The sequence below is a fragment of the Phyllobates terribilis genome, unplaced genomic scaffold, assembly GCF_046119375.1.
Source record: "Phyllobates terribilis strain yellow unplaced genomic scaffold, ASM4611937v1 Scaffold_16__1_contigs__length_26959993, whole genome shotgun sequence".
NCBI classification, from domain to species: domain Eukaryota; kingdom Metazoa; phylum Chordata; class Amphibia; order Anura; family Dendrobatidae; genus Phyllobates; species Phyllobates terribilis.
The window spans coordinates 17,087,352-17,099,956 of record NW_027362776.1 but is presented as its reverse complement, the minus strand read 5'-3'; positions in this window follow the sequence as shown (position 1 = coordinate 17,099,956).

Below are 12,605 nucleotides of genomic sequence, written 5' to 3'. Positions count from 1 at the left end.
AATTTTTTTTTGGACTTAGTCATTTTTCCGGCGTTTATCAGACTTTCAGATAGGGGAAATGTCAGTGAGGGTTCGGATTTCAGTTCCAGAGCGATTCGCCCAATGTGTCCTTGATATTTAGTCGTTTTCAGCCAATATTTTGGATTTTTGAAAATTTCACTTTTTTGTGAAAATATGCACTAAATGAGGGAATAATATGTGTGAGGGTACCCCAGGAGAGTTCCAAATGTGTGTAGGTAGAATACATATCCCACGGGGGTAAAATTGAAAAAAGTTGAAAAACATTTTTTGTTGGACTTAGTCATTTTTCCGGCGTTTATCAGACTTTCAGATAGGGGAAATGTCAGTGAGCATTCCGATTTCAGTTCCAGAGCGATTCGCCCAATGAGTCCTTGATATTTAGTCGTTTTCAGCCAATTTTCTGGATTTTTGAAAATTTCACTTTTTTGTGAAAATATCCACTAAATGAGGGAATAATATGTGTGAGGGTACCCCAGGAGAGTTCCAAATGTGTGTGGGTAGAATATATATACCACAGGGGTAAAATTGAAAAAAGTTTAAAAAAAATTTTTTTTGGACTCAGTCATTTTTCCGCCGTTTTTCAGACTTTCAGATAGGGGAGATGTCAGTGAGGGTTCGGATTTCAGTACCAGAGCGATTCGGCCAATGAGTCCTTGATATTTAGTCGTTTTCAGCCAATATTTTGGATTTTTGAAAATTTCACTTTTTTGTGAAAATATCCACTAAATGAGGGAATAATATGTGTGAGGGTACCCCAGGAGAGTTCCAAATGTGTGTAGGTAGAATACATATCCCACGGGGGTAAAATTGAAAAAAGTTGAAAAACATTTTTTTTTGGACTTAGTCATTTTTCCGGCGTTTATCAGACTTTCAGATAGGGGAAATGTCAGTGAGCATTCCGATTTCAATTCCAGAGCAATTCGCCCAATGAGTCCTTGATATTTAGTCGTTTTCAGACAATTTTCTGGATTTTTGAAAATTTCACTTTTTTATGAAAATATCCACTAAATGAGGGAATAATATGTGTGAGGGTACCACAGGAGAGTTCCAAATGTGTGTGGGTAGAATATATATCCCACGGGGTAAAATTGAAAAAGTTGAAAATTTTTTTTTTTGGACTTAGTCATTTTTCCGGCGTTTATCAGACTTTCAGATAGGGGAAATGTCAGTGAACATTCTGATTTCAGTTCCAGAGCGATTCGCCCAATGAGTCCTTGATATTTAGTCGTTTTCAGCCAATTTTCTGGATTTTTGAAAATTTCACTTTTTTGTGAAAATATCCACTAAATGAGGGAATAATATGTGTGAGGTTGCCCCAGGAGAGTTCCAAATATGTGTAGATAGAATATATATCCCACGGGGGTAAAATTGAAAAAAGTTGAAAAAAATTTTTTTTTGAACTTAGTCATTTTTCCGGCGTTTATCAGACTTTCAGATAGGGGAAATGTCAGTGAGGGTTCGGATTTCAGTTCCAGAACAATTCGCCCAATGAGTCCTTGATATTTAGTCATTTTCAGCCAATATTTTGGATTTTTGAAAATTTCACTTTTTTGTGAAAATATCCACTAAATGAGGGAATAATATGTGTGCGGGTACCCCAGGTGAGTTCCAAATGTGTGTGTTTAGAATATATATCCCACGGGGGTAAAATTGAAAAAAGTTGAAAAAAAATTTTTTTTGGACTTAGTCATTTTTCCGGCGTTTATCAGACTTTCAGATAGGGGAAATGTCAGTGAGCGTTCCAATTTAAGTTTCAGAGCAATTCGCCCAATGAGTCCTTGATATTTAGTCGTTTTCAGCCAATTTTCTGGATTTTTGAAAATTTCACTTTTTTGTGAAAATATCCACTAAATGAGGGAATAATATGTGTGAGGGTACCCCAGGAGAGTTCCAAATGTGTGTGGGTAGAATATATATACCACAGGGGTAAAATTGAAAAAAGTTTTAAAAAAATTTTTTTTGGACTTAGTCATTTTTCCGGCGTTTTTCAGACTTTCAGATAGGGGAGATGTCAGTGAGGGTTCGGATTTCAGTTCCAGAGCGATTCGGCCAATGAGTCCTTGATATTTAGTCGTTTTCAGCCAATATTTTGGATTTTTGAAAATTTCACTTTTTTGTGAAAATATCCACTAAATGAGGGAATAATATGTGTGAGGGTACCCCAGGAGAGTTCCAAATGTGTGTAGGTAGAATATATATTCCATGGGGGTAAAATTGAAAAAAGTTGAAAAACATTTTTTTTTGGACTTAGTCATTTTTCCGGCGTTTATCAGACTTTCAGATAGGGGAAATGTCAGTGAGGGTTCGGATTTCAGTTCCAGAGCGATTCGCCCAATGAGTCCTTGATATTTAGTCGTTTTCAGCCAATATTTTGGATTTTTGAAAATTTCACTTTTTTGTGAAAATATGCACTAAATGAGGGAATAATATGTGTGAGGGTACCCCAGGAGAGTTCCAAATGTGTGTAGGTAGAATACATATCCCACGGGGGTAAAATTGAAAAAAGTTGAAAAACATTTTTTTTTGGACTTAGTCATTTTTCCGGCGTTTATCAGACTTTCAGATAGGGGAAATGTCAGTGAGCATTCCGATTTCAATTCTAGAGCAATTCGCCCAATGAGTCCTTGATATTTAGTCGTTTTCAGCCAATTTTCTGGATTTTTGAAAATTTCACTTTTTTATGAAAATATCCACTAAATGAGGGAATAATATTTGTGAGGGTACCACAGGAGAGTTCCAAATGTGTGTGGGTAGAATATATATCCCACGGGGTAAAATTGAAAAAGTTGAAAATTTTTTTTTTGGACTTAGTCATTTTTCCGGCGTTTATCAGACTTTCAGATAGGGGAAATGTCAGTGAACATTCTGATTTCAGTTCCAGAGCGATTCACCCAATGAGTCCTTGATATTTAGTCGTTTTCAGCCAATTTTCTGGATTTTTGAAAATTTCACTTTTTTGTGAAAATATCCACTAAATGAGGGAATAATATGCGTGAGGGTACCCCAGGAGAGTTCCAAATGTCTGTAGGTAGAATATATATCCCACGGGGGTAAAATTGAAAAAAGTTGAAAAACATTTTTTTTTGGACTTAGTAATTTTTCTGGCGTTTATCAGACTTTCAGATAGGGCAAATGTCAGTGAGCATTCCGATTTCAGTTCCAGAGCGATTCGCCCAATGAGTCCTTGATATTTAGTAGTTTTCAGCCAATTTTCTGGATTTTTGAAAATTTCACTTTTTTGTGAAAATATCCACTAAATGAGGGAATAATATGTGTGAGGTTGCCCCAGGAGAGTTCCAAATATGTGTAGGTAGAATATATATCCCACGGGGGTAAAATTGAAAAAATTTAAAAAACATTTTTTTTTGGACTTAGTCATTTTTCCGGCGTTTATCAGACTTTCAGATAGGGGAAATGTCAGTGAGCATTCCGATTTCAGTTCCAGAGCGATTCGCCCAATGAGTCCTTGATATTTAGTCGTTTTCAGCCAATTTTCTGGATTTTTGAAAATTTCACTTTTTTGTGAAAATATCCACTAAATGAGGGAATAATATGTGTGAGGTTGCCCCAGGAGAGTTCCAAATATGTGTAGGTAGAATATATATCCCACGGGGGTAAAATTGAAAAAATTTAAAAAACATTTTTTTTTGGACTTAGTCATTTTTTCGGCGTTTATCAGACTTTCACATAGGGGAGATGTCAGTGAGGGTTCGGATTTCAGTTCCAGAGCGATTCGGCCAATGAGTCCTTGATATTTAGTCGTTTTCAGCCAATATTTTGGATTTTTGAAAATTTCACTTTTTTGTGAAAATATCCACTAAATGAGGGAATAATATGTGTGAGGGTACCCCAGGAGAGTTCCAAATGTGTGTAGGTAGAATATATATCCCACGGGGGTAAAATTGAAAAAAGTTGAAAAACATTTTTTTTTGGACTTAGTCATTTTTCCGGCGTTTATCAGACTTTCAGATAGGGGAAATGTCAGTGAGGGTTCGGATTTCAGTTCCAGAGCGATTCGCCCAATGTGTCCTTGATATTTGGTCGTTTTCAGCCAATATTTTGGATTTTTGAAAATTTCACTTTTTTGTGAAAATATGCACTAAATGAGGGAATAATATGTGTGAGGGTACCCCAGGAGAGTTCCAAATGTGTGTAGGTAGAATACATATCCCACGGGGGTAAAATTGAAAAAAGTTGAAAAACATTTTTTTTTGGACTTAGTCATTTTTCCGGCGTTTATCAGACTTTCAGATAGGGGAAATGTCAGTGAGCATTCCGATTTCAATTCCAGAGCAATTCGCCCAATGAGTCCTTGATATTTAGTCGTTTTCAGCCAATTTTCTGGATTTTTGAAAATTTCACTTTTTTATGAAAATATCCACTAAATGAGGGAATAATATGTGTGAGGGTACCACAGGAGAGTTCCAAATGTGTGTGGGTAGAATATATATCCCACGGGGTAAAATTGAAAAAGTTGAAAAATTTTTTTTTTGGACTTAGTCATTTTTCCGGCGTTTATCAGACTTTCAGATAGGGGAAATGTCAGTGAACATTCTGATTTCAGTTCCAGAGCGATTCGCCCAATGAGTCCTTGATATTTAGTCGTTTTCAGCCAATTTTCTGGATTTTTGAAAATTTCACTTTTTTGTGAAAATATCCACTAAATGAGGGAATAATATGCGTGAGGGTACCCCAGGAGAGTTCCAAATGTCTGTAGGTAGAATATATATCCCACGGGGGTAAAATTGAAAAAATTTAAAAAACATTTTTTTTTGGACTTAGTCATTTTTTCGGCGTTTATCAGACTTTCACATAGGGGAGATGTCAGTGAGGGTTCGGATTTCAGTTCCAGAGCGATTCGGCCAATGAGTCCTTGATATTTAGTCGTTTTCAGCCAATATTTTGGATTTTTGAAAATTTCACTTTTTTGTGAAAATATCCACTAAATGAGGGAATAATATGTGTGAGGGTACCCCAGGAGAGTTCCAAATGTGTGTAGGTAGAATATATATCCCACGGGGGTAAAATTGAAAAAAGTTGAAAAACATTTTTTTTTGGACTTAGTCATTTTTCCGGCGTTTATCAGACTTTCAGATAGGGGAAATGTCAGTGAGCATTCCGATTTCAGTTCCAGAGCGATTCGCCCAATGAGTCCTTGATATTTAGTCGTTTTCAGCCAATTTTCTGGATTTTTGAAAATTTCACTTTTTTGTGAAAATATCCACTAAATGAGGGAATAATATGTGTGAGGTTGCCCCAGGAGAGTTCCAAATATGTGTAGATAGAATACATATCCCACGGGGGTAAAATTGAAAAAAGTTGAAAAAAATTTTTTTTTGAACTTAGTCATTTTTCCGGCGTTTATCAGACTTTCAGATAGGGGAAATGTCAGTGAGGGTTCGGATTTCAGTTCCAGAGCAATTCGCCCAATGAGTCCTTGATATTTAGTCGTTTTCAGCCAATTTTCTGGATTTATGAAAATATCACTTTTTTATGAAAATAAACACTAAATGAGGGAATAATATGTTTGAGGGAACACCAGGAGAGTTCCAAATGTGTGTGGGTAGAATATATATCCCACGGGGGTAAAATTGAAAAAAGTTGAAAAACATTTTTTTTTGGACTTAGTCATTTTTCCGGCGTTTATCAGACTTTCAGATAGGGGAAATGTCAGTGAGCGTTCCAATTTCAGTTCCAGAACAATTCGCCCAATGAGTCCTTGATATTTAATCGTTTTCAGCCAATTTTCTGGATTTTTGAAAATATCACTTTTTTATGAAAATATCCATTAAATGAGGGAATAATATGTTTGAGGGTACCCCAGGAGAGTTCCAAATGTGTGTGGGTAGAATATATATCCCACGGGGGTAAAATTGAAAAAAGTTGAAAGAAAATTTTTTTTGGCTTAGTCATTTTTCGGGCGTTTATCAGACTTTCAGATAGGGGAAATGTCAGTGAGCATTCCGATTTCAGTTCCAGAGCGATTCGCCCAATGAGTCCTTGATATTTAGTCGTTTTCAGCCAATTTTCTGGATTTTTGAAAATTTCACTTTTTTGTGAAAATATCCACTAAATGAGGGAATAATATGTGTGAGGTTGCCCCAGGAGAGTTCCAAATATGTGTAGGTAGAATATATATCCCACGGGAGTAAAATTGAAAAAAGTTGAAAAAAATTTTTTTTTGGACTTAGTCATTTTTCCGGCGTTTATCAGACTTTCAGATAGGGGAAATGTCAGTGAGCATTCCGATTTCAGTTCCAGAGCGATTCGCCCAATGAGTCCTTGATATTTAGTCGTTTTCAGCCAATTTTCTGGATTTTTGAAAATTTCACTTTTTTGTGAAAATATCCACTAAATGAGGGAATAATATGTGTGAGGTTGCCCCAGGAGAGTTCCAAATATGTGTAGATAGAATATATATCCCACGGGGGTAAAATTGAAAAAAGTTGAAAAAATTTTTTTTTTGAACTTAGTCATTTTTCCGGCGTTTATCAGACTTTCAGATAGGGGAAATGTCAGTGAGGGTTCGGATTTCAGTTCCAGAGCAATTCGCCCAATGAGTCCTTGATATTTAGTCGTTTTCAGCCAATTTTCTGGATTTTTGAAAATATCACTTTTTTATGAAAATAAACACTAAATGAGGGAATAATATGTTTGAGGGAACCCCAGGAGAGTTCCAAATGTGTGTGGGTAGAATATATATCCCACGGGGGTAAAATTGAAAAAAGTTGAAAAACATTTTTTTTTGGACTTAGTCATTTTTCCGGCGTTTATCAGACTTTCAGATAGGGGAAATGTCAGTGAGCGTTCCAATTTCAGTTCCAGAACAATTCGCCCAATGAGTCCTTGATATTTAATAGTTTTCAGCCAATTTTCTGGATTTTTGAAAATATCACTTTTTTATGAAAATATCCATTAAATGAGGGAATAATATGTTTGAGGGTACCCCAGGAGAGTTCCAAATGTGTGTGGGTAGAATATATATCCCACGGGGGTAAAATTGAAAAAAGTTGAAAGAAAATTTTTTTTGGCTTAGTCATTTTTCGGGCGTTTATCAGACTTTCAGATAGGGGAAATGTCACTGAGCATTCCGATTTCAGTTCCAGAGCGATTCGCCCAATGAGTCCTTGATATTTAGTCGTTTTCAGCCAATTTTCTGGATTTTTGAAAATTTCACTTTTTTGTGAAAATATCCACTAAATGAGGGAATAATATGTGTGAGGTTGCCCCAGGAGAGTTCCAAATATGTGTAGGTAGAATATATATCCCACGGGAGTAAAATTGAAAAAAGTTGAAAAAAATTTTTTTTTGGACTTAGTCATTTTTCCGGCGTTTATCAGACTTTCAGATAGGGGAAATGTCAGTGAGCATTCCGATTTCAGTTCCAGAGCGATTCGCCCAATGAGTCCTTGATATTTAGTCGTTTTCAGCCAATTTTCTGGATTTTTGAAAATTTCACTTTTTTGTGAAAATATCCACTAAATGAGGGAATAATATGTGTGAGGTTGCCCCAGGAGAGTTCCAAATATGTGTAGATAGAATATATATCCCACGGGGGTAAAATTGAAAAAAGTTGAAAAAAATTTTTTTTTGAACTTAGTCATTTTTCCGGCGTTTATCAGACTTTCAGATAGGGGAAATGTCAGTGAGGGTTCGGATTTCAGTTCCAGAGCAATTCGCCCAATGAGTCCTTGATATTTAGTCGTTTTCAGCCAATTTTCTGGATTTTTGAAAATATCACTTTTTTATGAAAATAAACACTAAATGAGGGAATAATATGTTTGAGGGAACCCCAGGAGAGTTCCAAATGTGTGTGGGTAGAATATATATCCCACGGGGGTAAAATTGAAAAAAGTTGAAAAACATTTTTTTTTGGACTTAGTCATTTTTCCGGCGTTTATCAGACTTTCAGATAGGGGAAATGTCAGTGAGCGTTCCAATTTCAGTTCCAGAACAATTCGCCCAATGAGTCCTTGATATTTAATCGTTTTCAGCCAATTTTCTGGATTTTTGAAAATATCACTTTTTTATGAAAATATCCATTAAATGAGGGAATTATATGTTTGAGGGTACCCCAGGAGAGTTCCAAATGTGTGTGGGTAGAATATATATCCCACGGGGGTAAAATTGAAAAAAGTTGAAAGAAAATTTTTTTTGGCTTAGTCATTTTTCGGGCGTTTATCAGACTTTCAGATAGGGCAAATGTCAGTGAGCATTCCGATTTCAGTTCCAGAGCGATTCGCCCAATGAGTCCTTGATATTTAGTCATTTTCAGCCAATATTTTGGATTTTTGAAAATTTCACTTTTTTGTGAAAATATCCACTAAATGAGGGAATAATATGTGTGCGGGTACCCCAGGTGAGTTCCAAATGTGTGTGTTTAGAATATATATCCCACGGGGGTAAAATTGAAAAAAGTTGAAAAAATTTTTATTTTGGACTTAGTCATTTTTCCGGCGTTTATCAGACTTTCAGATAGGGCAAATGTCAGTGAGCATTCCGATTTCAGTTCCAGAGCGATTCGCCCAATGAGTACTTGATATTTAGTCGTTTTCAGCCAATATTTTGGATTTTTGAAAATTTAACTTTTTTGTGAAAATATCCACTAAATGAGGGAATAATATGTGTGAGGTTGCCCCAGGAGAGTTCCAAATATGTGTAGGTAGAATATATATCCCACGGGAGTAAAATTGAAAAAAGTTGAAAAAAATTTTTTTTTGGACTTAGTCATTTTTCCGGCGTTTATCAGACTTTCAGATAGGGGAGATGTCAGTGAGGGTTCGGATTTCAGTTCCAGAGCGATTCGGCCAATGAGTCCTTGATATTTAGTCGTTTTCAGCCAATATTTTGGATTTTTGAAAATTTCACTTTTTTGTGAAAATATCCACTAAATGAGGGAATAATATGTGTGAGGGTACCCCAGGAGAGTTCCAAATGTGTGTAGGTAGAATATATATCCCACGGGGATAAAATTGAAAAAAGTTGAAAAACATTTTTTTTTGGACTTAGTCATTTTTCCGGCGTTTATCAGACTTTCAGATAGGGGAAATGTCAGTGAGGGTTCGGATTTCAGTTCCAGAGCGATTCGCCCAATGTGTCCTTGATATTTAGTCGTTTTCAGCCAATATTTTGGATTTTTGAAAATTTCACTTTTTTGTGAAAATATGCACTAAATGAGGGAATAATATGTGTGAGGGTACCCCAGGAGAGTTCCAAATGTGTGTAGGTAGAATACATATCCCACGGGGGTAAAATTGAAAAAAGTTGAAAAACATTTTTTTTTGGACTTAGTCATTTTTCCGGCGTTTATCAGACTTTCAGATAGGGGAAATGTCAGTGAGCATTCCGATTTCAATTCCAGAGCAATTCGCCCAATGAGTCCTTGATATTTAGTCGTTTTCAGCCAATTTTCTGGATTTTTGAAAATTTTACTTTTTTATGAAAATATCCACTAAATGAGGGAATAATATGTGTGAGGGTACCACAGGAGAGTTCCAAATGTGTGTGGGTAGAATATATATCCCACGGGGTAAAATTGAAAAAGTTGAAAATTTTTTTTTTTGGACTTAGTCATTTTTCCGGCGTTTATCAGACTTTCAGATAGGGGAAATGTCAGTGAACATTCTGATTTCAGTTCCAGAGCGATTCGCCCAATGAGTCCTTGATATTTAGTCTTTTTCAGCCAATTTTCTGGATTTTTGAAAATTTCACTTTTTTGTGAAAATATCCACTAAATGAGGGAATAATATGCGTGAGGGTACCCCAGGAGAGTTCCAAATGTCTGTAGGTAGAATATATATCCCACGGGGGTAAAATTGAAAAAAGTTGAAAAACATTTTTTTTTGGACTTAGTAATTTTTCTGGCGTTTATCAGACTTTCAGATAGGGCAAATGTCAGTGAGCATTCCGATTTCAGTTCCAGAGCGATTCGCCCAATGAGTCCTTGATATTTAGTAGTTTTCAGCCAATTTTCTGGATTTTTGAAAATTTCACTTTTTTGTGAAAATATCCACTAAATGAGGGAATAATATGTGTGAGGTTGCCCCAGGAGAGTTCCAAATATGTGTAGGTAGAATATATATCCCACGGGGGTAAAATTGAAAAAATTTAAAAAACATTTTTTTTTGGACTTAGTCATTTTTTCGGCGTTTATCAGACTTTCACATAGGGGAGATGTCAGTGAGGGTTCGGATTTCAGTTCCAGAGCGATTCGGCCAATGAGTCCTTGATATTTAGTCGTTTTCAGCCAATATTTTGGATTTTTGAAAATTTCACTTTTTTGTGAAAATATCCACTAAATGAGGGAATAATATGTGTGAGGGTACCCCAGGAGAGTTCCAAATGTGTGTAGGTAGAATATATATCCCACGGGGGTAAAATTGAAAAAAGTTGAAAAACATTTTTTTTTGGACTTAGTCATTTTTCCGGCGTTTATCAGACTTTCAGATAGGGGAAATGTCAGTGAGCATTCCGATTTCAGTTCCAGAGCGATTCGCCCAATGAGTCCTTGATATTTAGTCGTTTTCAGCCAATTTTCTGGATTTTTGAAAATTTCACTTTTTTGTGAAAATATCCACTAAATGAGGGAATAATATGTGTGAGGTTGCCGCAGGAGAGTTCCAAATATGTGTAGGTAGAATATATATCCCACGGGAGTAAAATTGAAAAAAGTTGAAAAAATTTTTTTTTTGGACTTAGTCATTTTTCCGGCGTTTATCAGACTTTCAGATAGGGGAAATGTCAGTGAGGGTTCGGATTTCAGTTCCAGAGCGATGCGCCCAATGTGTCCTTGATATTTAGTCATTTTCAGCCAATATTTTGGATTTTTGAAAATTTCACTTTTTTGTGCAAATATCCACTAAATGAGGGAATAATATGTGTGAGGGTACCCCAGGAGAGTTCCAAATGTGTGTAGGTAGAATATATATCCCACGGGAGTAAAATTGAAAAAAGTTGAAAAAAAATTTTTTTTCGACTTAGTCTTTTTTCCAGCGTTTATCAGACTTTCAGATAGGGGTAATGTCAGTGAGCATTCCGATTTCAGTTCCAGAGCGATTCGCCCAATGAGTCCTTGATATTTAGTCGTTTTCAGCCAATTTTCTGGATTTTTGAAAATTTCACTTTTTTGTGAAAATATCCACTAAATGAGGGAATAATATGTGTGAGGTTGCCCCAGGAGAGTTCCAAATATGTGTAGATAGAATATATATCCCACGGGGGTAAAATTGAAAAAAGTTGAAAAAAATTTTTTTTTTGAACTTAGTCATTTTTACGGCGTTTATCAGACTTTCAGATAGGGGAAATGTCAGTGAGGGTTCGGATTTCAGTTCCAGAGCAATTCGCCCAATGAGTCCTTGATATTTAGTCGTTTTCAGCCAATTTTCTGGATTTTTGAAAATATCACTTTTTTATGAAAATAAACACTAAATGAGGGAATAATATGTTTGAGGGAACCCCAGGAGAGTTCCAAATGTGTGTGGGTAGAATATATATCCCACGGGGGTAAAATTGAAAAAAGTTGAAAAACATTTTTTTTTGGACTTAGTCATTTTTCCGGCGTTTATCAGACTTTCAGATAGGGGAAATGTCAGTGAGCGTTCCAATTTCAGTTCCAGAACAATTCGCCCAATGAGTCCTTGATATTTAATCGTTTTCAGCCAATTTTCTGGATTTTTGAAAATATCACTTTTTTATGAAAATATCCATTAAATGAGGGAATAATATGTTTGAGGGTACCCCAGGAGAGTTCCAAATGTGTGTGGGTAGAATATATATCCCACGGGGGTAAAATTGAAAAAAGTTGAAAGAAAATTTTTTTTGGCTTAGTCATTTTTCGGGCGTTTATCAGACTTTCAGATAGGGCAAATGTCAGTGAGCATTCCGATTTCAGTTCCAGAGCGATTCGCCCAATGAGTCCTTGATATTTAGTCATTTTCAGCCAATATTTTGGATTTTTGAAAATTTCACTTTTTTGTGAAAATATCCACTAAATGAGGGAATAATATGTGTGCGGGTACCCCAGGTGAGTTCCAAATGTGTGTGTTTAGAATATATATCCCACGGGGGTAAAATTGAAAAAAGTTGAAAAAATTTTTATTTTGGACTTAGTCATTTTTCCGGCGTTTATCAGACTTTCAGATAGGGCAAATGTCAGTGAGCATTCCGATTTCAGTTCCAGAGCGATTCGCCCAATGAGTACTTGATATTTAGTAGTTTTCAGCCAATATTTTGGATTTTTGAAAATTTAACTTTTTTGTGAAAATATCCACTAAATGAGGGAATAATATGTGTGAGGTTGCCCCAGGAGAGTTCCAAATATGTGTAGGTAGAATATATATCCCACGGGGGTAAAATTGAAAAAATTTAAAAAACATTTTTTTTTGGACTTAGTCATTTTTTCGGCGTTTATCAGACTTTCACATAGGGGAGATGTCAGTGAGGGTTCGGATTTCAGTTCCAGAGCGATTCGGCCAATGAGTCCTTGATATTTAGTCGTTTTCAGCCAATATTTTGGATTTTTGAAAATTTCACTTTTTTGTGAAAATATCCACTAAATGAGGGAATAATATGTGTGAGGGTACCCC